At 51.6% G+C, this 27,151-nt stretch overlaps 1 protein-coding gene across 16 annotated transcripts in view; it reads left to right on the top strand.

Moving 5' to 3' along the window:
* The window catches only part of Plekha6 (pleckstrin homology domain containing A6), a 142,939-nt gene that overhangs the window by 29,539 nt on the left and 86,249 nt on the right, over positions 1-27,151 (top strand). The window contains exon 1 of one of the 16 annotated variants that reach the window (XM_048809740.1): positions 13,683-13,792. The exons of 14 other annotated variants lie outside the window; for them this stretch is intronic. The gene's annotated coding sequence lies outside the window, so the exon portion shown is untranslated. Of the gene's footprint in view, positions 1-13,682; positions 13,793-17,470; positions 17,495-27,151 lie in introns of those variants that run through there. One more of the 16 variants, XM_048809754.1, reaches the window with a different exon arrangement.

Here is a 27,151-nt window from a genome sequence, read left to right as displayed (position 1 = left end):
ATTTTGGCCCTGGGGATTGAATCCAGGGGTGCCTAACCACTGAGCCACATTACATCCCTTTTTTATAATTTATTTAGAGACAGGGTCTCTCTGAGTTGCTGAGGCTGGCTTTGAACTCGAGATCCTCCTGCCTCAGCCCCCCGAGCCAATGGGATTACAGATGTGCACCACCACACCTGGCTTATTAAGTTCTATTTTTAAAAGTGACTTTTTATTGACTGAAATAGCTGGTTGGAAATAGAAGTTGTCCTACAATCTTCCATCTGCATATGTCTTTCTATCTGATAAATTTGTGTCTCCCCACAGCAATTGGCATAACGCCTTGAAATAAGTGGTTCTTGGTTGATACCTTCCCCCTCCTTCCCTAGGCTTGGGGATGGGTTCACATGCCAGGGATAGGGAGAGAATTCTCTGGAAATGCCTCTGGCCTCAACCCAAATCTTTTCCTGTACTAGAATTTCAGATAGTTCCCCTTGTCCCGGCTCAGAGCCAAGGTTGCTATTTCCCCATCCGTGGCTGAAGGGCTTGCTGAATCAAGTTGGATCATCCTTTCCCGCTTCCTCCCTGGAAACCTTGCTCGGTCACTTTTGGGGACTTGGATAATGTAGATAAGGCTCTGGTCCACAGGATAATTTGGGTTAGGAAACACAGTCTCTTCCAAACCTCTTGTAATTGACTGTTTTTAATATTTCCTTGAGAAGGAGCGAGCTATTTTCAGCCAGCTTAGAGGAGTTTGTCACTCCCACAAGAACCTCCTGAGATCACAGGTTAAGGGAACGGGGAGGTGTCATCCATCGCTCATTTGCATAGTTCCCACAATCCTCCTCTTGGCTCCATCTACGGCATCTTGGTCTGGCCATTTCTGTTATTTTGATTGCTTCAAATCAGTGGGTAGGTCTGCACTCCAAGGGGCTCCTTATAAGCCCTGGGCTCCAAGATAGACCAAGATGGGAGGGGGATTTAGAATGTCGGCCTTGGAAGTCATCTTTCATCTGGGTCAAACTCCCTCCCAAACAGTAGTCCCCTTTCCATGTCCCAAGCACTTGCATAGTCAGCCACCCCTCGAACACTTTCCCAAGAATCAGCTTTTCCACTGTTGGACAGTTTCACCTTCTCTCCCTTCTTAGCCTTGAACTTGACTTTTCTTCTAACTTCTACAGTTCAGTGTCCTGGATACTCTTTTCTGGACTTCCTTGTTTGTCATCTTTTAAAGAGTCACGTAATTATCGAGAGACCATAAGTTATAGTGGGGAAAATGCAGGCTGGTCTGTCTGCCTGGGGTTTGCCTCATACTTGCCAGCTGTGTGACCCTATTTATAATCTTCACCCTCTCTGAACCTCTGTAAAATGTGGATGATGATGATGATGGTACTTACCCATAGGGTAGGTGAATGAATTGGCACATGAATTGTAAATGAATGAATTGGTATACGTAAAACATGAATTGGTGCACATAAAAAACTTAGAACAGTGCCTGGTAACTACATGCAACTTGGTACATGGCAGCTTTAACGTTTCTCTTAAAATCAGCAGTCTAGAATTGAACCTAGTCGTCCAGATGTGGTCTGTTCTGTGGGACTCTGATGCCTTCCAGCGTGACAATGTATTTCTATTACATCAGACCGAGTTTGCAAATCACTGGTGTTTGAATTGAGTTCATTCAATTCAGACACCAGTGCTGAACCCCCAGGTTACTTCAGCTGTTAGGCTTAGATCCCTCTCCCCTTCCTACATAAAAGATGTGATCTGAGTTAGAGTAAAGGTCACTGTCAAGGGGAACTCAAGGCCTCCCTTCACACTGGTCCCAAACACACATGAACTCTCATTGATGGAGTTGAGTCTTTTTTATAACACCACTCTGTGATCTGGTGTTCTGTTCGGAAAATCTCTTGACCCACACTGAGCTGAAATACAATTCTACTTCCCATGGGTCTTTTCTTTCTTTTGGTGGGTCGCTTGCACTCTTCTTTGCTCATGCAATGCATTTGCTCATCAAGTGAACCGACCATGTACTGTTGGTGTCTTCTTTACCTCTAGGTCTAGCTCCTCCACTTCTCAAAGTTTCCAGGTTGCAGGGGAAGGGACGCAGGAGCCTTAAGCATATTGGGAGTGCCAGGTCTCACAGGCAGACCTCTGAGGCACTCTAAATCCTTGCTCTTCATAGCTCAACAGCATCTACATCGCCTGGGAGCTTGCTAGAAATGCAGAATCTCAGGCCTCACCAGAACTACTGAATCGGAACCTTTGTTTTTAAGCTGAGTGTTGTGGTGCACACCTGTCATAAGAAGCCTAAGGCAGGAGGATTGTGAGTTCAAAGCCAGCCTCAGCAACTTAGTGAGACACTTAGCAACTCAGCAAGGTTGTCTCTAAATTAAAAAAATATATATATATAAAAGGGCTGGGTATGTGGTTCAGTGGTTAAGGACCCCTGGGTTCAATTCCCAATATAAAAAAGAAAAATCTCCGTTTTATAGGATTCCCCCAGGTGATTAATTTGCACATTAAAATTTAAGAAGCAAAAACAAACAAAAAACCAAAACTTAAGAAGCATTCAACTAGGGGTAGGAACGTAAGGGTGGGGGTCTTCCAAGGTCTTTCATGTGTGGGTGGTGTTGGGAATGGAACTCTCTGGGCCATTCTAGGCAAGTGCTCTACCACCCATCACATCCCTAACCCTCTTCCAAGGCCTTGAACTCAGTCCTGCTGCCTGGCTTCCTGGGAACACACAGCACTGTTTCCAGAATATTTGATTATGAACTCCCCACGTGATGGAGAGTTGGGCCTACATTTTCTTCTAGTAGGCGCAGGGCCTGTGGTCTAATGTCTTGGTCCTTGATCCACTTTGAGTTGAGTTTTATGCAGAGTGAGAGGTTTGATTTCATGTTGCTCCATATGGATTTCTAGTTCTCCCAGCACCATTTGTGAAGAGGCTATCTTTTCTTCAATGTATGTTTACGGTGCCTTTTATCAGTATGAGGTAACCGTATTTATGTGGGTTTGTCTGTGTGTCTTCTATTCTGTCCCATTGGTCTTCATGTCTGTTTTGGTGCCAATACCATGTCATTTTTGTTACTATAGCTCTTTAGTATAATTAAGGTCTGGTATTTTGATGATGCTTGCTTCATTTTTCTCACTAAGGATTGCTTTGGCTGTTCTTGGCCTCTTATTTTTCCAAATGAATTTCATGACTGCTTTTTCTATTCTTATTTGCTTCTTGAAATGCCCATAATCAAGTTTTTATCAAATATGCATACATAAAAAGTGTATATATATATATATATATAGAGAGAGAGAGAGAGAGAGAGAGAGAGAGATATTGTATTTGTGTTGTCCCTCATTTTGTTAGTAATATGTTTTTTAAACATTTTGTTGTTGTTGTAGTTGGACACAATACCTTTATTTTATTTTCATGGGGTGCTGAGGATCCAATCCAGTGTCTCCTGCATGCTAGGCCAGCCTTTTCCTCCGAGCCCCAGCCCCAGCCCAGTAATATGTTTTTGAGCCTATTCTAAACCTCTGAGTTAGATATATAACTGGAATCTTTGGGCTTTTCACTGATTGTTTTACCTGTCTCATCTGGTTAGTTGGGTAAAGCACCAGGCCCAGGGCAGATGGGCAGGAGGGCAGAACTGGAGTGAGCTGGGAGGGGCTGCATCTCCTCTGCAGGAGACTTGAGTGTTAGTAACAAACCCACCTTGTTTGCTGACACAGAGCAAAGACACAGACCCCAGAGCAAGGACAGGCCCCGGTGGGCACCAGAAGGTTCCTTCCTTCCTTCAGCTGCAGTGTTGGATTCCGGAGCTCCACCCCTCACCCCTTGGTCACCCGTGAGCTGGTTCTAGCTCCAGCTTTGCTCCCTGCTGGCTTGGTCACCTTCAGCAGAGCATTGCCACCCCCGACTGATGGTTCTTCATCCGTAATCGAGGAAATTGGAGTAGTCATCCTCATCCCCTGAGGTGCTTGAAAGAAATGCCGGTTCCTGGGGCTCCCCTCCACAGAGAAACCTGATTCAGCTGGTCTGTGGTGGGTAGTCAGGCATCAGTGTTTTTAAAATCTCTCTGGGTAATTCTCAGTGGGACCAGGACTGACACCCACTGGAGCAGACATTCTGCAACAGGCATGATGTGCCCCTCTGATCTCAGAGGCATCCTGGAGCCTGGTACACATCTTCTGGGGCCTCTTGGCCTGCAGGCTGAGCCCTCAAGGCTGCAGGCTATGGCAGGAGACAGGGCCTGGCTGACCAGTGCAGCATCATGGCCAGGCACTGCGTGAGCCAGGTGGAACTGTAGGGCACCCCCGGCTTCCCCAAATCCCCAGGAGAGGAGTTGGAATGCCTCCTATCAGTGCTGGCTCTCCTGCCCTTCTCCAGACAAAAGAATCATCTTTGACTTCCCTGACATTAGCTCCTTCTCTGTGTTTCTGAGCTTGCAGATTAAGAAAAACAGACAAAGGCCAGCGTAAGGCCCTTTCAGTCAGTCAAGATGGCTCTGTCTCTGCCCTGTCTCTTTCCCACTGTGACTCAGAGGTGACAGTTGTTTTGAGACCTCCTCTTGCCTCTCTTTCCCAATGCTCCCAGGAAGACGAACACATACAGACCCCTGACATGGCCGGGGAGGGAGGTGCGAGTGTCAAAGCGCCTGCTTGTCCAGCTCAGCTCACTGGGGGCAAGACTGGCTTCGACCTTGGGGCTCAGGATGTCCCTTTAAGCATCCCTTTCCTGCTTGTAGGACAGGAGCGTGCACAGGATGTGTCACCTCCTCTCATCCCCTCTCCCTCTGGCTGCTGGGTGCCAGGAGTGTCTGCAGTGGGCCTGTTAATTGGCGCTTCAGCTGGCTGATTGACTCTAATGCGGGTGAACATTTATTTACCCCAGCAGCCGCCTCTCAGACAGCCGTTAATTGCAGGCACGAGAGAGACAATAATTATGGGATAATGGGTGGCTTTTGTGTGAGTCCTTCTCTTTGCTCTGTGTCAGCAAACATGGTGGGTTTGTTTTCTAACATTCATTTCCCCTGCTGAGGAGATGTGGGGGCCCCCTCTCTGATCACTCATCTCTGTCACCCTGCCCATCCTGTCCCTTTCCTTGCCTCGGGCCTAGGATTGTATTCCAATTCCCTGAGTGACAGAGAGCAGGTTCCAATCTTCTAGAATATTCTCTCCTTCTAATTCCCATGCAGTCATACCTGACTTTTAGGATTTGTGAGGTTGAACTGGTTGGTTGGTTTATTTACTTATTTTATGAGATGGGAATTCCCTATGTTCCCTAGGCTGGTCACCAGCTCGTGAGCTCAAGTGATCTTCCCAAGTGGCTGGGGACTTCAGGTGCCACCAAGCCTTGCAGAAAGATTTCCTTTCTTTTCTTTTTTTTTTTCCTTGTGATGCTGGGGATGGAACCCAGGGCCTCACGCATGTAGGCCATTGCTCTACTACTGAGCTGCTTCCCTGGAACTGCTAGTACTTTTTAAAAAGTGGTACTTAGTCGACTTTGCCTTAAAAAAAGGGGGGGGGTAAATATTAAACTATACGCCTATTCTGTGTGTTCTGATATTTTTTTTCAATGCTGGGGATGGAATCCGGGACCTCCCATTGAGCTACATCCCAGCCCCTTTGTTAATGTTTTTATATTAGTGTAATTAGTGTGTAGCTATTGTCTGTTGTGCCTTCCGTTCTTCGCCTAATGTTCTTTCCTACACACACTCCCAGGTATGACAGTGGCCTATAAATTTGTCATCTTCAATAGCTATAAATAATTCTGTCATGTTATTACATTACTGCAGTGCTTTTTTCTTATTACCAAGAATTTGGGTTGTTTCCAAATTGTTGCTGTTATGAATAGCTCTGTTCTAAACATTTTTATATATATATACTGATTTCCCCCCCAGTTATTTCCCTGGGGGAAAATTGAATTATGAGTTGTATTGATCTGCCATCATGTGGGGAAGATTGAGAGCAGTGGAGGGCTGGGGGTGGCTGGGAGACTTTAACTGATCCCCTCCCGGGCTTCTCCCAACACCCAACTCCTTCCTCTGCCTTCTTCTGTTCCGATCCATTTTTAGTGTGACCCTTGCCTCTGATTCCCCAGGTTAGTGAAGTAGAGACTTAGCTCTGGTTAACTATTGCTGTATATTTCACCCAAAATATGGCGGCTCAGAAGGACCATGCATTATTACTTCTCAGAGCTCTGCGGCTCAGCGGGACTCGGAGGGCTGGTTCTTCCTTGGGTCACGCCTGCCCTGCCGTCACCTGAAGGCTCCACTGGCTGGACAGCTCTGGCAGCTCTGTCATCTGGGAGCTTGGCTGGACTCCTGCATGTGGCCTTCCCACAGGGTTTGAGCTTCCTGCTGGGGATGTAGCCCAGTGGCACAGTGCTTGCCTGGTGGGTGGGACCCAGGGTTCTACCCCAGATCATAAAAAAAAAAGAAAAGAAAAGAAAAGCATTCAAGACATTCAAGTGGAAACTTCAAGACTTCTCTGCCTTTGCCTCACAGTTGCACAGTGTTCTCTCTGTTCTATTTTGTGGGTCAAATTTGAGAACCTCTCAGATGCAAGGAGCAGGGGACCAAACTCCACCTTTCCATAGAAGCAGCGGCTAAGAATTTGCAGCCATCTTCCCTGCTCCACCTTTGGAGATGGAAAGCAAGTGTTGATTAACATCCCATGAATCCTTCAGAGGCCATCTAGGAGAAGCCACAGGAGGGCACAGTCCCCAGGATTTCGCTGTTCCTTCTCCTATCCCCAACCCGCCTTCTCATAATCCTGCCCATTCTTGGAAGTCACGTGATCTCCACTCAGCTTTTCCTGGCTGCCCACAGGGCCAGAGCCCTTCCCACCCTCTCTAAATCCCCAGGCTCCCTGCCTTTGTCTGCCCGCTATGGTGGCTCTTATCACACCCTCCCCCCCACCTCTCAGTCATTCCCGGGTTGGCATGCAAGGTTGTAACTCCAGAAGACAAGACGGTTTTGTTACTGTCCACACCCCACCCTAAAGGCCTAGTAAAGTGCCTGGTATATAAAGGGCTTCGATAAATTTTATTCCCTTCCTTTCTTTTCAAACATCTGATACTCTATTATCTAGTGAATCATTAAATTATCCTTTTTTTTTTGACCAGGAATTGAATCCAGGGGTGCATAACCACTGACCCACATCCCCAGTCCTTTTTTATACTTTACTTTGAGACAGGGGCTCCCTAAATTATTTAAGGCCTCGCTAAATTGCTGAGGCTGTCTTTGAACTCATGATCCTCCTGCTTCTGCCTCCCAAGCCACTGGGATTACAGGTGTGATCACCCCTGAGCCTGTCTGGCAAATTATCTTTTTTTTTTTTTTTTCAGTGCTGGGGATGGATCTCAGGGCCTTGTACATGCTAGGCACGCACGCTACCACTGCAGGAAGAGGGCATATATTTACTAAACATTTAGTGTGTGCACTTAGCGGCAGTGTCTGGAAGCTTTACACGTTGTTGTTGTTGTTATTGTTATTATTATTTACTACAAGTTAGGATATAAGTAACAGTATCCTTATTTTATGGATCATGAAGCTGAGACTCAGAAGTTAACTAACATGGTAAGGGACACGGTTGGATTATAGGAGTAGAAAGTCATAGAACCATGATTCACGCCTAAGTGTTTGGGAATATAGGCCACACATTTTCTCCTGCACATGGAACCTCTTGGACCCTCAGTTTCCTCATCTGTAAAATGGGGGGGGATAATCCTTACCTTGTAGGGTTGTGTGGGTGAAGAGACAGACGTGCCAGCCATCCAGAGCAGTGCTTGGCATGGAGCGGGCGTTCGTTCCCCAGAGCCCCTCCTCACGTGACTTCTGGTTCTCCAGGGTTTGACACAGGCTCTGCACATCTGGCAGCCTTCACAGCTGGAGACGGGGTTGAGGGACTTGCCCTGTTGAGGTCCTAGGTGTGAGTTACTCCCAACATCCACCTAACTACTCTGGCACTTGTTCCCGGAGCCCTGAGCAGTGGAGATGGGGTCCTTTGCCCTGGGTACCCCTAGGGACAGAGCTCACGTCTTCTTTGTGATCACAGTGCAGACAGCCAGGTCTCCTGTCACACTCCACCCTCCTCATCAACGGCTTTTGTTGGCTCTTTTAAAATCAATCCCGAGGAGGAAAAGAGAGTTCTCTTTCTTTTTCTTCTCGTCATCAGACTCTTATTCTGTCTCCCTTTTGTGGTCTCTCTCTGCTCCGAAGCATGCAGGACCCCCACTCAAGATGTCTGTGCAGCGCAGCTCTTGCTGGGTGAGCGAGGACCCAGCAGGCGGGTGATGGCCGCCACCTGAAGGGGCTTCCTTGGCAGAGCGGGGAGAGCCACTGTTTATGCCCTTCGCTTCCTGAGGCCCTTCCCTCTTATTCCTCAGGCTCTGGCCTCAACACTCTGATTCTAGACACCACCTGGGAAGGGAGGAGCTGGCTAGTTTAGGTGCCCACTAATCTGACCTGGTCATCTGTCCCTCCATTCCCAGGTCCAGTGTCACCTCCCACTCCTGACTCGCCCACTGGTGTATAAGCATCCTTGAGCCAGATCACTGAAGGCGGAGGAGGTTGGAGCTATTTTCTTCACTCCTTTACACCTTTCTCTCTAAAGGTCCCAACTGAAAAGTGGGATTCTGTAAAGAGGAGACTTTCTTAAAATCCGCCCCCGCCCCCCCCTTGCTGGGGCACTGCTTTCTTCCTGTCACAGGTGGAGCAGGGCTGGGGCAAAACAGCGGGAGCCATCCCCTGCCAGCTGCAGACTGGCCCCTGCAGCCCAGTTCTCTTTATCACTCTGGTCCAGCCTGGCAGGAGACTTGTGGCAGGCAGTTACTGGCTTTTGTGATTTTGTTTCAGTCATTGACCTGGATGCCTGGAGTCCCACAAATCTTCAAGAAAAGAAAAGCAGTTCCTGCGACCAGGGGGATTTGCAAATAAGCGTCCTTTATGCTTATAAACCTGCCGGAGGGGGAGGAGGGGAGGAGGAAGGGACCTTGCAGGCCGGCCCAGTACATGGTTCTGAATTGCCTCTCCAATACCCAAGCACACACATCCCTGCCTTGAGGGCCTCCGCTGAGAGGGACCTCTCCTTTTACTGAATTCCTTTGGCACCAGGGACATACCACGTGCAGCAAACCTGTGCTTTCTGATTTGCTGTGTAAATTGGTAGTGGAGGACCCTATTGGATACATAATCTGGGGCTGGATTATAAAAGGCCTCGAATTTCAAGTTAAGGAGTTTAACCTCTACCCGCAGGCAGTAGAGAAGTACTCTGTTCAGATTGGTGAGCCAGTGTGTAACCAATTGTCACTTGAGAGAGTAGGGAGACCAGAAGGGAGGCACTCTGTCACCTGCAGGGTAATGGGGATGGGGAGGGCAGGGTCCAGGTGGGGTGCTGGGTTGTGTTGACCTGTGGTCTAATGGCAGCACTGTGGAAGGGGGGAGGTTGGTTGGAAATGGGAGTTTACAATGAGCTATTTGGGGGCTCAGGATGGGCTGGCAATCCAAATATAAGGGTAAAGTGAGATGGTGACTGGGGACAGGATTCCTTAGAAGGACCTTCACATCGGCCACCCCCACAATGAGGAACTTTTGCCCTGGAACACCTCAGAGCACCTCTTGAAGGTGACCCACAGAGTTGTTTGATGGCAACAGAATAGTGGAGGTGAGATGGCAGGGGATGGGCAGAGCAGAGAGGTAACAGAAGGTGCAGTTAGGCCCTGCTCCCACATCAGGCGTCTCACTGTCCCCATGGCCAAGCTCAAAAAAACCAACCCTTGTGTTCCCCCAGGGCTCTGCACTTCCTGCCCAGACAGGAAAGGGAAGGGGGAAGAGCACAGTTGCCTGCCCACTTTCTCCCAAGGGCTCTTTGATTTTTGGACCTCAAAACTGGTACGGGCTCCATGGCTTATGCCTGTAAACCCAGAGACTTGGGAGGCTGAGGCAGGAAGATCTCGAGTTTGAGGCCAGCCTCCCAGCCTGGGCAGTTTAGTGAGACCCTGTTTTAAAATAAAAATAAAGTAAAATAAAAAAGGTCTGGGGATGTCGCTCAGTGGCTGAGCCGCCTGGGCTCAGTCCCCCATACTGCAGACAGACAGACAATAGCAATAGCGTGTGCCCTGTCCCTCGCACTGCCAGCTCTGGAGCTGGGGCCTGTGTGGTGTCCCCTAATGTCTTCTTGCTCTAACCCAGTCAAAGAGCAGAGAAGGAGACAGCTGCCGATGCAACTTAAAGATGCCTCTGAGAGATGGGATTTGCCTTCGCACTCTAGCCCCGGAATACAGCCTCCTTCCTCCTCCCTGCCCTGCCTCCCAGAGGGGCCTCCTCCAGAGCCTGTCTCCACTGGGGAAGGAAGGGAGGAGCTTGGGCCAGTGGGCCCAGCGGGGTCTGCAGGGTGAGTGGAGCTGTCCGCAGTGCTGGGCTCAGACCAGGCTAAACATCCGCTTGCCCATTGCCCATGCATCCTGCTTCCCTGGCCTGACTTGGAATGGGGGTACTGGTGTCATGGAGGATGTCACTGGTGGCGAGCGCTTGGAAGGCCAAGGGGGAAGGACCCTCCCGCGGCAAGTACCTTTGCCCATTTCCTAGAGGGCGGACCTCATCAGGACCAAGTCCTTGGGAAAGGTGGATGGGGAGAAAGGAGACGGCAGTCAGGCTGAGCAAGTTCTGGGGGCACAGAGACGACAGTTAATAATGTGTATTTCAAAACTGAGGACGAGAAGAGGGAATTTTAGTTTTTTGTTACTGGGGATTCAACCCAGAGGGGTTTTATCCCTGAGCCCTAAACCCAGCCCTTTTTATTTTGAGGCAAGGTCTTGCTAAGTTGCTTAAGGCCTTGCTAAATTGCTGAGACTGACCTTGAAGTCTCAATCCTCCTACTTCAGCCTCCTGAGCTGCTGGGATTATAGCCTGCCCACTTTCTCCCAAGGGCACTTTGTTTTTTGTACTTCAAACTGGTACTGGCTCCATGGCTCTCACCTAGCACAAGAATAGTGGATTTAAAAGTTGTAGCTACAAAAAAATGATAAGAATGTGAGGTGGTGGGTATGGTGATTAGCCTGATTTGCTCATTTTTCAGCACATACATGTATCAAAACATCACCTTGTACCCTATACATATATAATAAATAAATACATAATACATACATACATACATAAACTGACAATTAGCATCTTGTCATATTTATTTATTTATTTATTTATGGTACTGGGGATTGAACTCAGGGACCCTCAACTACTGAGCGACATCCCCAACTCTACTTTGTATTTTAGTTGGAGTCAGGGTCTCACTGAGTTGGCTTAAGTCCTCGCTAAGTTGCAGACGCTGGCTTTGAACTCGCGATCCCTCTGCCTCAGCCTCCTGAGCTGCTGGGATTACACACATGAGCCACCGTCCCTGGCTAGTGTTCCTCAGTTTTAAAAAACACTAAGCAAGTTTCAAATGGTCGGCCCAGGACTTGCCTCAATAGTGGTCTTATGGAGTGCTCAAGTGTATTCTGTAGGTAGTTAGAAAATTTGGAGGGTCAGGATTCTTTCTTAGCATAAAGATTTAAGATTTAGCTGAGCAGGATGCAAAGAGGGCTTTGCTTCCACCTCGTTGTTTTCTTGCCTCCCACCTGCCCCTCTGAGATGGAGGGTTAGCTGTGCTGTCTGTCTAGTTCTCTTGCCCAGAACCATACTAGCTTCAGGATGTCGCTCAGTGGTTGAGTGTCCCTGAGTTCAATCCCCAGTAGCAGAACTTTTTTTGTTTGGTACTGGGGATTGAACCCAGGGGTACTTAACCACTGAGTCCCATCCTCAGCCCTTTTTGTATTTTATTTAGAGACAGGTCTTGCTGAGGCTGGCCTCCTGCCTCAGCCTCCCCAGCTGCTGGGATTACAGGTGTGCACCACCACGCCTGGCTCAGGAGAACTTTCTTAGGCAGCTGAGCTGACATATGACTAGTTCAGGCTGCAGGTTTGCCCCACCCCATCCCAGATCCACTACCTAGGAGGCTTCTGAGGTGGGATTCTCCTCCTTGCCACCCTGCTACTGTATTGCTTTGGGTCTTTGTATTCGAGACATGGCCCATGATTGGATCTCTTCAGAACTGTCAACCTCAGAGGGATGTGCTGTTTAAAATGGGCTTTTTAAGAAGGCTTGTGAATGATCAGGAGGAAAATGATTGGACATTCCTAGATTTGTTTTGTTTTTTCTTCCTGCAGTGCCTGGAACCCCACCCAGGGCCTGGTGCATGCTAGGCAAGTGTTCCACCACGGAGCTACATCCCCAGCGCAATATTTCTTAGTTTTAAGGGAGTTTATTGCCTGCGAAATCCTGAGGCTCCAAACATGCCCAGTCCGGGGTGCATTGCCAACTCTGTGTAGCCCCTGTGATGAGGCTGTCCCCAGAGCAGCTGGAGAGCAGGGGCATAGGAGGCCCCTCTAGAGGGCAAGCCAGGGCTCAGGTCTACCCCATCCTCTGCAGGCTGAGCCAGGTTCCAGGTGAGGAGTGACCTGGTTTCCCGTTGTGACTTTGACTCTTCCTTAAGGATGCGTAATTTCAAATAACTAACTCACTGTCCCCTCTGAGCCCCAGCAATTCCTCTCAGCTGAGAAACTGGGATGATAACGTAGGCCTGCCTCCTTGGAGGGTTACGTGAAGTTGTAGGGAAAAATAGTGTGTCTAAAAAGTGGGAGAGGTTCCTGTGAATATGGCTGTTGTTCTTAGGAGAGGCTCCTGGAGTCCTGGATTTGAGCTCTGATTCTTAAGGGAAGTTCCTGCAGCCCTTGCTTCCTCCCTGGGGAGTGGAGGCGGAGCTGCTGGGTGTGAGCTACCGTCTCCTCCTGGCCACCTGCTGGGGCCAAGCCCTGAGGGGTTAGAGACTCTGCAGTCAGCCCACGCAAATAGAAACCCCAGGCCAGACCTTCCCATTCCCCTTCTTATCCCCACAGAGCTGGGAGGCCCTGGCTGTCCTGGGTGGGGTGCCCGTGGCCTGGGGGCCTAGGTGTTCTCTGGCTGGGCCTGCCATTCGCCTTCACCTTATTCAGTGGGGACATTACTGAGCCTGAAGGAAACCTCCCTAGACCGGGCAGGAGCACTCATTTATGATAATGATACCCCGGGTTTACACGGCGTCCCTGCTGCTCAGAGCACAGAGCGCTTGTCCTGTGGTGTGTGCTCCCAGGATTTGGGAGGTGCGGGCTGAGGGAGAGGGTCACATGGCTTTGAGATGGAGGCTCTGTCCATGGACTCAGTTCCTGTTCCAGTGCCTCCCCTGAGGTCATGGAGCCAGCAAGTGGCAGAGCCCAGGTTTGAGTTTCAGAGTCAGAACTGCCCCTGGAACTAGTCGTGAGGTCCTTGGACTTGCTGGCCCACTTCCTCAGTGCCTGAGGAGTGAGGACCAAGCCTGCTCGCCCCGGCTTCATTGGAGGTGGATTCAGACGGAACACAGGGCCTTGTGGTTCCTAAGGGTCACTGGGGAGGTGGGAGGGAGACATGGCTCAGGGGCAGCTGTGCCCTGGTCATCTTGTGACTTGCCCAGCATGGGCATGAATATGGAACAGACACCTTGTTTGAATGCTCAGTTAACCCTCTGTCCCCTACAGCACCATGTCCCACAAGGGCGGGCTCCTGGCTGCTGCTTTGATTGGCCACTTGGTCTGGGGTGGAGCCTCTGCTGGTGTGGGAGAGGCTCCGCCCCTTAGGAAGCAGATGGATTGGTACACTTGTCTCTCTTCCTGGACAGAACAGGCTGCTAAGAGGTGGGAGAGGGGCTGTTGGGGGCACGAGGTGTCTGCGTCCTGGCTCCTGCACACTCTTCTGGGCAGGTAAGGATAGGCTCCCTCAGAGCAAGCTGGGCTGGGAATGGAGGTGTGGGGCATGGGAACAGGTGGGCAGTCCCCAACCTGACTGTGGACTCAGTTCATGTTCTAGGTGCCTCTCTAACCCTCCCCTGCATCTTTCTCCCCTTCCTCTTTTCTGTTGTTTTTATTCTCCCTTTCTCTCTCTCCCTCTCTTGTTTTTATATTTTTATTTGTAGATAGGTACGATACCTTTATGTTATTGATATCGGTTGCTGAGGATCGAGCCTAGTGTCCCACATGTGCTAGGCAAGTACTCTGCCACTGAGCCACAACCCAGCCCCTCTCTTTTATCTTTTCTCCACCTTTTACTCAGCAAATTTGAGCTCTGGGATGTTCCAGGTAAGGTACTCTTTCCTGTGTCCTCCCTTCCAAAGGACCCCTCCAGATACCCCACACCCTTCCTTTTTAGTTTCGTCACCCTCTCTCTCAGTTCTCTGCCCCAGAAGGCTCTTCCCTCCTTTAGGGTAAGCTCTGATCAGCAGCTCCAGGAAGTGCTAAGGGTGGGAGCAGCCCAGGCAGGGCCAGCTGTTTGCGCAAGGTGGGGTTGGCTCAGTCTGGCTGTCTGGGCCGGGCTGGGGCATGGACTTGGGCGCTTGGCTCTCGTGTTGTCCCACACCTTCTGTCTTCTCCCCTCCCCGCCATTTTTCCTACTTCTGGCCCCTGATGGAGACAGAGAGGGCACAAAGCATATGATCCAACTTCTGCAAAAGCCACTTTGCTGGGATGCTAATTCTTTTCCAGACCCTAGGTATGGAGCACTGGACTCCATCCGGGGTTAGGGCTGCTCTCAGAGCCAGGGTGGTCCAGGGGAGTAGCAGTGTTAGATTACCTCTGAAGACAATGTGACTTCAACACAGTCTAGGACCTGGGAGGGTGTTTTCTTTCATGTGGCACCACTGACCTCTGTCAAAGGTCCAAGTGGATGGAGTTGTGACAAGCCAAGTGTGACTTGTAGCAGTGACTCTGCTATAAAGGGAAAAGCAGCCTGGGGCTTCTTATCAAGAGTGGGAGTCCCGGGGGCCAGAGCCACTGGCCTGGGTGGCTCTGAGGAGTTTATTGAATTCTGACTACACTGAAGAGCTCAGAGGGTCTGGTTGATATTTTTTAAAAGTTTATCATAGAAAATTTCAAGCATATAGGAGACTAGAGAGAATAGTGTAACAACCCTCCTATGCCCAAGCCTCCACCATTTTGAAGAGGTCTTATGGCCAATCTTATTTTAGGAATATTTTTGGTTCTTCCTACCCTCTGATTGTTTTGAATGAAATACTAGAGAGCTTATCATTTCATCTCGAAAGATAAGGTCTTACGAGAAAAATACCAAAATGTCCTTGTCACACCATAACAAAATTGACAGTCCCTCTATATAGATCCAACATTCTGTTAAGTGTTTCCATTTCCTTAATGATCATGTAAATTTCTTCCTCATTTTCTTTTTAATTTGGATTCAGGTAAGGCCCAGGCATTGTGATTAGCTGTTGTAGCTCCTTGGTCCTTCCTAATCTACGGTGGTTTCTCTCTTTCTTTTGTAACGTGTTGCTGAAGAAACGGGGTCACTTGTCCCATAGTTTTCAGATTCTGGGTCTGTCTGACCGCTCCCTCATCGTGCCATTTAGCGTGTTCTGCAGTCCCTGTGTCTCCTGCACATGTCTTTAGATTTAAGGCTTGATCGAATTTAGGTCCCTTTAATTTATCTACTGGGGGAGTAGGGCAAGGATCTCGGGTGACAACCATCCGGAGACACCTGGTATCTGGTTTTCATTCTTGTTATGGTGTTAGCTGCCCCGATGATCACGGCCCAGATCCATTAATTCATTACAGGCTAATTGCCTATTAATTACTCTAATTAGACGTCGCTTGTTTGATCTCATGGTAAGTGCTCTCGCTGTGAGAAGAGGCCTCCTTCTCTGGGAGGTGTCACTGTGGAGGCCAAGACCACATGGCATCCGGGTGGCCCATTCCCACCCACTCTGGCCTCTCTGGGTGGCAGAGGCTACGTTAAGCGCCAGTTTGGGAGTCCTAAGGGAGTGCTTTGCTTTGCCATTTAGCCATATTTCAAATCTTGGTGCCGATGGAGGGAGCCAGAGCCTGAGACACTCTAAATAACTTTTCCAATTAGCTCTGCAATACAGTTCAGCCATATTTGATCAGATTAGTGCTCCGATACAAAGCTTCCCCATATCCCCACCTCCTGGCCCTTTCCTCCTAGTAATAACTCTCTATATCTGCATGATAGTTCCAGGTAACAGATCAGACACACACGAGAAACAGCCCAGTAGAGAGGCCGAGGGTGGAGTTTTGAGGTCAGCTTGCTCTGGGATGGATTATCTTCTACCACTTTCTGGTTGTTTGGCCTTCAGCAAGTTGGCTACCTTCTCTTTGCCTCAGTTTCTCTATCTACTTTATATAGGGTTATTATGAATAGGAAATGAGATTATGTAAATAAAGAGCTCGGTACTGCACCTGGAATGTGTCGTAGGTCCTTGACACACATTAGCTATTTTGAATGATCCACTCCTAGTAACCCAGTGTCCAGCTGCAAGAGTCTACAGGTGTGTACGTCAAGGACAGGGTAATGACCGACCGTGGAAAGTTGCCTATAAGTGACAGCCGGAGGGCCGCATGTTACTTGTTCCAGTATCCACCAATAAGGAGGTCATTGAATATCAGTGACCCTGGCCAGGGCTCCCACCCTAATTTTGAGAATGATGAACTTGTGTCTAGAGAAGTCAGGGAACTTGCTCTGGGAACACAGTGAATCCGAGGATGCGCCTAAAATGGGAAAGGAAACCCGGGCACCTGACTCTCCTAGCTGACTCTCCTAGGAATGAGAGCAAGCAGGGAGGGAGCCAAGAGGACCCGGGCTTTGGCTTCCACCTGCTCTTGTATTTTTCCCTTTTGGAGGCCTGGGCTGTCTCCTGTCCTTGAGGAGGGGCCCCTGAGGCCTTGGGACTAGAGAGCCAGGTGGACGTGGCTCCTCCCAGGGAGCTCGTGGTCCCCTGGGCCCTGGCTCAGCTGCTTGCCCATCTGCTCATGCAGAGCAGAGATGGGGACAATTAACACAGCAGCCTGGACATGGAAGGAAGCCTACCTATGAGGTGCCAATCAACCACAAGCTCCCGGCGCTCTCCATGTGGGCTAGAGACTCCACGCCAAGAAGGGGCCCCCGGGGTGGGAGTGGCTGGGCAACCAGGAAGCAGGGGCGCTGCTTTCTGGGCATCTCAGGAGGAAGAGCGTTTGCACTGAACAAAACACTGTATTTCGGTCTCACTGGGCTCTCGCCTGGTACATCCTTGAGCTGCTTCTTTTGCTGCAAGCTCGGCCTTGTGACTCAAGCATGTGAGCAGAGGGTGGCAGGGTTTCCATCCCAGGGCGGAGGAGGTCGGAGGGAGAGACCGGGAGCGGCAGGAACCTAAGTAGCTGCTTTGTCCAAATTCATGCTGCAGAGGCTGCTGTGTGGAGCTGGCTGCTGTCCGCACCGTTGCCTGCCCGAGAGCACAGAGCGCCAGGAGTTGAGTGATGAGCAGATTTGTGGCCCATTCGGTCGTATGACAAGGAGGGAGCCAGAACAGGGGATGACGAGGGGCATGGACACTGAGTGAGGACAGAGTGAACTTGTCTAAGCACCAGTACCTCGCTCAGCACTGGCACCCAGAGGACCTGATGGTGGGTATATCCAATGAATGAATGAATGAATGAGCAAATCAGTCAAGGTCGGAGAAATCAGCCACAGCAGGACTGGACACCCGGCTACATTTCTCCTTTAACCCTTTTAATTCTCTAGCTTGACCCTTAGGGTTTGGGCTGTAAAAGTTGTTTATGAGAAATGTGTTGCAAGTTGAATTAAACCTCATTACTTCACGAAGCACTACCTTATGAATTAGGTGAGGCTTTGGCTCCTCTTTTTTCCTTTTGGTCTCCATATCTCTATGGCAGTGGGTGGTTGGGGACAGAGTGTGGCAGCCACGCACAGAGCGTGAGTTGGGAGCCCTGTGGGTTTCAGTACCCTGGGCTGGCCTGCCCCTCTTTAGGTTCTGAGTCTGGGCCTCGGTCTTCTCTGTTTCTTTCCCTGTGCTTTGCACATCGTGGACACTGATAGAACCTTCCATGAGAGAGAAGTCGCTCGGTTGGCAGTGGCGGATTAAGAGGCAAAGCTTTCTTCATTCATCTGATCTTTCAGGCCTCGTTTCTCCTCCCGGGTCCTAGAATGGGTGGGACCTCCTCTAAGGGACAGAGGAGGTGAGTACCCACACATGCCCTCTTGTTTGCACAAACTCAAGGGCACAGTTGGAGCTGGGCTCTGTTTCAGCTGGCAGAAGTGGGCATGGAACTGGAGCTGCCCTCGGCCTCGAGAAAGTCGGCCACAGCAGGACTGGACACGTTGAGTGCTCAGAGCCCTCCTCACAAAGAAGCTGAGGAGAAAATTAAGTGGACTCCAGCCAGGGGGAGCCTGGCTCTCTGTGCTGGGCTCCTCAGGGAGGGTGCTGGGCAGGGCGAGGGGCGGGTTCACTGTGGGCAGAGGGTCTGTCTGTGTGGTCACGGCGCGGCTCTGCTTGGCGTTGATTGGCAGCCTAGAAATAGCTGGTACTGCTTTCCCCCAAGCCTGTCCGTCAAGTCCTGCTCAGCCAGGCCACTGAGAGTCTTGCAGGACCCGATGACCACGGGGATAGCCAGGGCAGAGTCCTGCTCCCCAGCTTCCTTCTGGGTTCTCTCTTGTCACTCCTCACAGTCCCCCAAAAGAACTTTCTCAGGGCTCAGAGTTCTGAACCCCCTCAATAGTTTCAGAAAACGTTTGTCCTACAGTTGGAAGGCCACCCCATCCGTCCCCACCGGGAAGGGACTTGTGCATGGTGCTGCGTGTGCCCAGGGCTCACAGGGACAGACAGCTGGGGGCTCGGCCTCCCAGTCCTGGGACCTGAGCTCCGGGTAGCTCTGAGCACAAGGATGTCATGTGGTGCCCATTGATTCTTTTTCAAACTCGAGACTGATTTTTGTGTGAGTTCCTTGGTAGGGTGACTCATTTGTCCCACTGAGTCCAGGACTTTCTTGTTTTTAGCACTGAATGTCATGCTTTCTTTTTTTCTTTTCTGGTTCTGGCTACTGAACTCAGGGGCACCCCGCCACTGAGCCCCATCCCCAGCTCTGTTTGGTATTTTATTCAGAGATAGGGTCTCCCTGAGTTGCTTAGGGCCTCACTTTTGCTGAGGCTGGCCTTGAACTTGGTTTGAACTCTGACAGGGCCCAAAAGTAGCCAGAGATCCTCCTGTCTCAGCCTCCTGAGCTGCTGAGATTACAGGTGTGCGCCACCACGCTTGGCTGAATGTCATACTTTCTGGGAACCCCTCAAATCCCAGGAAAATGGAGGCCACCCTAGACTCTGCAGTCTCTTTTACCCTAAAACAGTCCTAATGCTAAAGGATGAAGACACATATTGTGATACAGTGTCTTTCTAGTCAATGGAGAAACTGAAGTCTGTGGAAAGTTAACCCACTGTTGGCCACGGGTCAAAGGGAAACACTAGTATTGGAATCGATCTCCAATCAGCACTTAGAGACACAGACTCTCAGCTTTTTGGGTTTCTGGGGTAATGTCCCCACTCCGGATGGTCTATTCTAAACCTTCCCTTCCCAGTGAAGGTTTTGGCAGAAAAACTCAGGCTCAGAGGAGAAGGTTCCCAAGTTCTTTCTGTGTGGCTCCTTACACTGGCTGTCTCAGCATCAGATCCCCCCCCAGGGCCAGGCCTGAGTGAATTCCCACCGCTCAGCTCCGCCCTTCCTATCCCACCCCATAAAGGGGTCATTCACGGAGGCCTTTACTTCATCCTATTTATAAATCTCTTCAGTGTGTCCTTGTCCCTGTGACCAACACTCTTCTACCCCACTCTATCCTGTCTCCTTCTTTGGCTTTTAAGATACTCACCATTTCCTTCCACCTCCTGCCCTTCAAGATCTGCAGCCCTAGGGCTGGGGTGGGGCTCAGGGTCCAGCCCTGCTCGCCTGGCCTGCGCGAGGCCCTGGGTTCCATGTCTGGCACTGCGAGAAGATAAAGTCCACGGCCCTGACTCTTCCTGGGCCTGCCTGGCAGTCACAGGCAGAGAGAGGGACTGTGCCTGGGGGGGACAGGCCCACGGGTGGCACGGGGCTCTGGACGGTGGACCCTGAAGGACTCGGAAGTCTGTGCAACTGAAACGCGTCCCCAGGGGCTGGATTTTGATTCCACTCATGCAGCTGGAGGTGACTCAGGGAGCCTGGGGCCCACTCAGTGCTTGGAATTAAAATCCAGCCATGTCCCCAACTGCAGTGTCCTGTGGACTGTCCTTGGCTGCTGCCATCGGAGCGCCACTCTGGAGGCAGGCTGCCCAGCGTCCCCCCGGCGTCTTGCCCCTTAGTCTCCAGAATGTCTAGCCCTGTTTTGTCTCAGTTTCGTCACTCAGAGGCCAGGATGACAGCTGTCCTGTTGTTAGGGTGAAACGAGCCGCGCAAGCACGTCCTCAACCAATAGCCGTCATTTCCAAGCAGCGTCCACCCTAGGCCATTGGTCCCTCTAATGAGTCCTTCGTTCCTTTGACAAACACGTGTCCTGACTGTTAGGTGCTAGGGATGCCCGAGAGCCGCGTGGGAGCCTTCTGGATGCCAAGCCCTCGGCGCCCCTGCTTTCTGTGTTCACGTCAGCTGGCTTCCTCCTCGGGGTCGTCTTGGCAGAGATGGCGGGTGAGAAGCGGGACGTCACGTTGTCCTGTCTGTCTCCCTGTGGTCCTAGTGTGCATGGCAAGGGGCACCAGCCACTGGCTTTGGGAGTCAGAGGGCCTGAATCCTGTGGGCGACCTGACTGGCTACAAGGCGGGTGCCCTTACACAGGTGGCTTCATTTTCCTGGGCCCCGGTGTTCCCATCCTCCAAACGGGATCACCTCCCTCCACCTTGCTTTCTAGGGGGCTATGCAGGTAAAAGAGAGAACCGTGCCAAAGCGCCTCACCACAGTAAGCTTCAGGTAAATGTCAGGGGCTGCGGGGAGCCAAGAAGACAGGGTTCCCAGGTCTAAGTGCAGAGCTGGGCCTCCCCCAGGCCAGCTCTGAAGGTCATTCACATGAGCACAGACTCCTTGAGGGCCTGAGCATCCAGTGGCTAACACTGTGCTTGGTGCATAGTAGATGCCCAGTAAATGCCTGGCACCTAGGTGTGTGCCCTTAGTAAACGTTTTTTTTCAGTGAAGGAAAGTGTCCTAAGTGGCTCCATCCAAAGCAAATGCAGGGAGAGGATTAAGCCCCAGGCAAACGCGAAGCAAAGTCAAGGTTGGGGTTGGGCCTGGTCTATGAGGGAGGGCTTCCTGGAGGAGATGACTTGGATTTGGGGTGGGAAGAACTTGAGTCCCTGAAGCAATAGTCCACAGGCCAGAAGAGCATGTACAAAGCCCCTGGGGTCTGCTGGCTTGTTTGGGGTGAAAGTAGGAAAGAAGACAGTAAGGTCGGGGTTCACATGGCAGTAGCCACAGTTGGGTTTTGAGGGAGAAAGGTGCTTGGTGGGGGACATGGAAGAGCCTGTTGAGGAGTGTGGCTGTGGTCCCAGAGGAGGAGGCCCCTGAAGACTCCCGTGAAGGGAAGAAGCCCAGTAGTGGGTGGCTCTGCACTGGAGTGACCGGCTGCAGTCACTTGCCTCTGTCAGGCAATAATGGCATTTGAAGTCACAAAAGCTGGATGGTGGCAGTGCGATGTGTCATCCTATTGGCCCCCCAAGGCAGGGTGGGGAGCTGTGCTGCTCAATGGAGTGCCGGGAACTCTCTTGGAGTGAGACAGGAAGGGACTGGAGAACTTCCAGAAGGATCCTGGGCAGCTGGGACCGAGGCCATGCAAGTTAGAGCCTTGAAGTCCACAGTTCATCAAATTATTCTCTCCTTTTAAGTAAGAAGTCTGGGCACTCGTGACTGGTAGTGTATTTAAACTGGACAAGGGTAAGGATCTCTAGACCTGAAGTCCTGTGTAAGATCCACCATCACCTGCTGTGTGACTTTAAGCAAGTTTCCTAACCTCTCTGGGCACTCCCTTTTTAAAAAATCTATGAAATCAGAGTAACAAAGGCTTTTGCCAAGAAGATAATTTGAGGACTAACTAAAGTACTGGGAACAGGGGCCAGGGATGTGGCTCAAGCAGTAGCGCGCTTGCCTGGCATGAGTGCGGCCCGGGTTCGATCCTTAGCACCACATACAAACAAAGATGTTGTGTCTGCCGATAACTAAAAAAATAAATAAATATTAAAATTCTCTAAAAAGAAAAATAAAGTACTGAGAACAGTGCCTACATAGCATATGGTAAAGTGCCCAGTGAGTGGGTGGTTTATGTTTTTAGTTTCTTCTTAGATCATGCCCTGCAGAGCCCCCCTGGGGCACCTGCTTTTCCTGAATGCTCTGGGTTGGGTCTGCTCCGTGCCTGTGTGCCTGCGAGTCTGCCCTTTCTCCTCTGTACCAAAGAAGGCGAAATGGAGCAGACACACTAAGCGCTTTGCAGAGTCTGGGAGGGAAGGTGGGGGTGGATGCATCAGTGACTGCGGGTGGTCTATCCCTGAGGGTGGGGTGGGGCCGTGCAGTTCAGATGGGGGGCTTGGCTTGCAGAGGCCCAGATGCCCGGGGCAGCCTGGGAACTGTAACCAGATCAGCAGGGGTTGGAGGCAGAAAACTCTTCTGGGGGCTGTGGAGGAGGATGGAAGGTGGACCAGCCTTGGAGAGCTTGATAGCCTTCCCCAGGAGTTTGGGTTTAACCCTTGGAAGGTTATAAGCAGGCATGAGGCACAGCCAGTTTGCTTCCCTCCTTTCCTTGCCCCCTTCCTTGTGGTCGTGTGCAGAGTTACCTGAGAACCAGAGAGGCTCATGGCCTGCCTAAGGGCACACAGCACATTAGCTGTTGGGTCAGAATGAGAGTTCAGTGCCCTTGGCTCCCACTGACTGGTGCTTGGAGAGCAGACTGTCTGTCAGTGTTGCTTGTCTCTGCTGTCCTCGGGGGCAGTCATGGCCTCTGGCTGACACTACCCCACATTCTGTCTTGCAGCAGCCCTGTCCGTTTAGAGTCCAGCGTGATTGAGCCGAGCCTCCTCCTCCCCCCTCCCCAGTTCTTTGGCACCAGGGAGAAGCCACGAGATCCCCTGGAATAGGTTCCTTCTTCATTTCCAGGTGTGCCTGGATGCTTGGCATGTGCCAGATTTGGCTTGAGGACTTGTTTTTCATAAGAGATCAGGCAGGATTTGCAGGAGGTAGTGGCATCTTTGTGGATTTTAGGAGCAACAGGCCCCTTCATCTCCCATCCCCACATCTAACTCCCCGAGAGTACCCAGGGCCCTGTGTGAGGTAGGTCACCACTGACCCACGTGGAGCCATGACTCAAGCACCATGGGGCTGGGTGGGGTGACATGGGCTGTCATCCCAGCAACTCAGAAGGCTGAGGCTGGAGGATTGCAATTTTGAGGCCAGCCTCAGCAACTTATCAAGACCCTCAGCAACTTAGGGAGAGCCTATCTCAAAATGAAAAATAAAAAGGGCTGGGGATGTAGCCTAGGTTAGGCACCCTGGGTTCAGCCCCCTGCACTGCAAAAAGACCCTGTGTGTGTAATGGGCTGCGTGGGGAGAGGCGGGATCTGATACTGTCCAGAAAAGAGGAGCGGGGTGTGGGGGGGCCTCCCGGGGTTCAGAACCACAGGCCCATGGAAAGGCTCCTGTGGCTTTATGCTTCTAGGTGCTTCCCTGAGCCCTGCTGGGGCTGAGCAGCTGGAGCCCTTCCTATAGCTGGTCCTCCCTCCGGCCTCCCAGTGTCCTCAGGGAGGCTGAGCTCATGTTTGTGGTGGCTGCAGGTGCAGGAGTGTGGCTCCTGCTGGCAGCAGCTCCTCACTCTAGAAGCGCCCCCCAAAGCCCCCCCACCTGGGTGGAGGTCAAGTGGAGGGGGCTCCTGGCCCACCGTTTTCTTAAGTTTGTTCCCATCATTCATGATGGAGCGGGATGGAGCCTCCACTGAACAGGTATCTTGGGGGGTGGGGTGGTTCAGAGGGGCAGTGGGGCGTGGCAGGACCCCCAGTGGGGAGGCAGCTGTTGTTTTGGTTTGTTTTTGGTTCTGGGGATTGAAGCTGGGGCACTCCACCACTGAGATACAGCCTCAGCCCTCTTTATTTTATAAGGGTCTCGCTAAGTGGCTGAGGCCGACTTTGAACATGTAATCCTCCTGCCTCAGCCTCCAGAGTTGCTGGGATTGCAGGTGTGCACCACGGCGCCCGGCTGGCAGCTCCCTCTTTGTTGCCTGAGCGGGGAGACAGAAGCCAGGAGGATGGGACATGCCTGTGGCTGGCTGTCTGGCCACTTGGTGGCTGGAAGGGGCTCTGTCACAGCGCTGGAGGAGGGCAGCCTGTTTCCACTCATCCCAGTTAGTCTGGCGGGAGGCCAGGAGCCTTGGCCTCCGGTTTGAGGTTTCCCTTGTCTTCCCGGGGCCTGGGCACCCGCCGCCTCCCTCCGCCTCCCTCCTCCTCCCATCCTCCAAGTCCCTTCCTCCTCCCCTCTGCCTTCCCTGACTTTCCTCCCCGTTCACTGGGAACACTTATCCGCCAGATGCCAGGGAAGCAAAGATGACTAAGACATGTCCTGTGGGCACTCGGAGAGCCTCGGGGTGACAGTAGGTAAACAAACGGTTGCATTACAGGTGACAGACTTGCCTCAGAAACACCCGTGAGCCAGAAATACATGTCACAGTGACAGGAACTCAAGAGGAGGGAAGGGTCCCTCCATCAGGTGGGAACGGCGGGGGACCCCTCAGGGGATAGGCAGGGCCTCCCAACTCCAGAGGAGCCTGGTCTTACTGGGACTCCCTGCTGCCAGGCCTACATCAGTGGGTGACAACAGGAGCAGGTCCCCTGACTTCCCCTGATCTCAGTTTCCCCATTTGTTTAAAAACAAATGCGTGAGTCTTGCTATAGAATGACACATGTCCACAGCCGTCCTGGATTTGCCCAGCAAGAGGGGGTGCTGGCAGCTCCGGGTTGAGAGCAGGTAAACGAGGACCCCGGGATTGGGGGGGAAATGGCCCAGGAAGCTGATGGGATGGGATGCCTGCTCCTCCTCTTGTTCCCAGCGCTCTGATGGAGGGGTTTGATACGCTACATGCTCAATCCCAGGGCGAACGGAGCGCCTGGTACTGGGGGGACTTTGCACGGATATCAAGGCAGGAAGGAAGGAAGCCACAGCAGACTGGGGGAGTCAGGGACTCCCCAGGAACCAGGAGCCAGGAGAGGCCCCGAGCTTCCACTCTCCTAGCCTCTTCTTGGAGCCCACACTCAGAGTGGCCTCTGGCGAGGTCTGGGCTCCCGGGCTATAAAACAGGAGATTCTCGCGCTCCATGACATCTCTGGACCATGAAGAAGAAAAACGGACAAGATCAGCAAGACCCTGGGTCTTCTATAATGAAGGGTGTGGGAGAAAACGCGTGCCCCCGTCCCATGTATGCTGCTCAAATGAATAGAGCTCTTAACGCGCGCTGTGGGCATGAGCTCTGATGACCAAGTTCATTATCTCCAGCCATTGAGCCCGGCTTTCTGGACTTTACCATGGGACCCTGGAGGTGTGTTTCCCAAATTGGAGCAATTAGAAGATCACATTCCTTGCTTTTGAGGGGAGGGCATAAGTAGCTGCCCCCCTCACGGACAAGGCCACCCCCTTTGGGGTTCAGAGGAAAGGTGGCAGCAAGCGAGACAGAGACGGATGGAGCAGTGTGATGATGGCAAGTTCAAATCTTGGCCCTGCTGCTTCTTAGCTGTGCAGTAACTTGACCTCTCTGTGTTACGGTTCCCTCCCTTGTGAAAAAGGGATAATAATACCTACCCCATTGGCTGGTGTAGGAAGGAAGTGAGTGGATTGGAGAAGGGCTTAGCTGTGCTCCCGGGCTCCACCCACTTCATCCAGACCCGTTCCTCGAATTACCTCTGCCGCTTTTTTAAAGCCAGGTGGACAGACAGCTGTAAAGCCTTCTGAGTATTGGAAATTGTATACATATGGAGACTTCTTAGCTTCTCCCACACAATAGCTTTCCATTTTTCTCTCCACTCTGTAGATATTGCCTTGTAAGTACTGATATGTGTACCTGAGTGTGCACATGTCCAAACATGCACTCTGTGTGTACAAACATCAGAAACCACACTTTTATATGGCACTCGAATCAAGAACTTTCCCCAAAGCTCCGTGTCTATTAACTGATAGGACCCTCATGACCAGGGGCCTTTTGGCCCCTGAGTAGAGGATTCTGAGGAGATGACCAGCTCCTTAGAGCTGCCTGAGGAGGTGAAGGCTGCAGGGCTCTTTCCCAACAAGAAGCCTGGCTGAGGGGACATTGCTGGCCCTCATTTTACTCATCCCACTTGGGTCCCCTGCCTGGAGCTGAGGACCCGGGCAACAAGTTCCTGGGGCCTCTTAACGGACTGATGGGTGTTCCAACACAGCACCTTAAGTTTTGCTTTTAGATTTTAACTTTTTTTTTTTTTTTAATCTAAAAAGGTCTTAAGGGAGGGAGGCAGCCATGTTCAAGGATGTGGACACGGCTTGGGGGAGAGGGTGGCACAGGTCTTGTGGCTCCTGGTTCATGGCTGTGTCTGCTGCAGATCCCATGGCTGACGATGGCATTCCGGGAAGGTGCGTAGGAGAGGGGACAAAGGCGCCTGCCCTGTCTGGGTCATCACTTGGTGCCTCTGTGCTCACGCCCCAGGTGAGCCCTGGTGAGACATAGTAGAGGTTCCCTCCTGGGACACCCTGGGCGAAGTGTCACGGTCCTGGGACACCGTGGCCGCTTCTGTCCCCCCCGTGGTGCTGTCCTTCTGTAAGTCTGATGGCCATGATGACTTCCCTGGTGGGGAAGGGGCTTCAGTCGGTGAGTCTGGTTTCTGTATTGACTTCTCCAGTGGGAAATGGGTTTAAATCCCAGTCAGCCCGATAAAGGTGAAACCAAGGATTGGGAGGCTAGAAAAGATGGACACCAAAGGAAGCTGTGACCTACAAGGAGGGGTCTGCATCCCTGTGGAATGAGTTAGCCAAGTTGCTGCCCCTTCTAGAACGGGGAGGAAGGAAAGGATCGGCTCAGGAGGTTCCGCCAAGTCTAGGTCGGGGGAGGGAGCCCTGCACCGGCATCTGAAATGAGGGGCTGCCGGGGAGTTTGGGTACCCCAAGACGGACCCACAGGCGTCCCTGTTCTGAGTGACCTGCAGCTGCCTTTCGCGCAGCTGTCTCCCTGCAGCCAGCTTGGGTTTCCCGTGGGTCCGGGGAGCGCTCCCACACCCACCCGCTGCATCCTGTGTCAGGAAAGCCAGCTCTT

This window comes from Marmota marmota, unplaced genomic scaffold (assembly GCF_001458135.2).
Source record: "Marmota marmota marmota unplaced genomic scaffold, marMar, whole genome shotgun sequence".
NCBI lineage: Eukaryota > Metazoa > Chordata > Mammalia > Rodentia > Sciuridae > Marmota > Marmota marmota.
The sequence above is the reverse complement of the archived record's forward strand: the minus strand, read 5'-3'. Positions and strand labels throughout refer to the sequence as shown.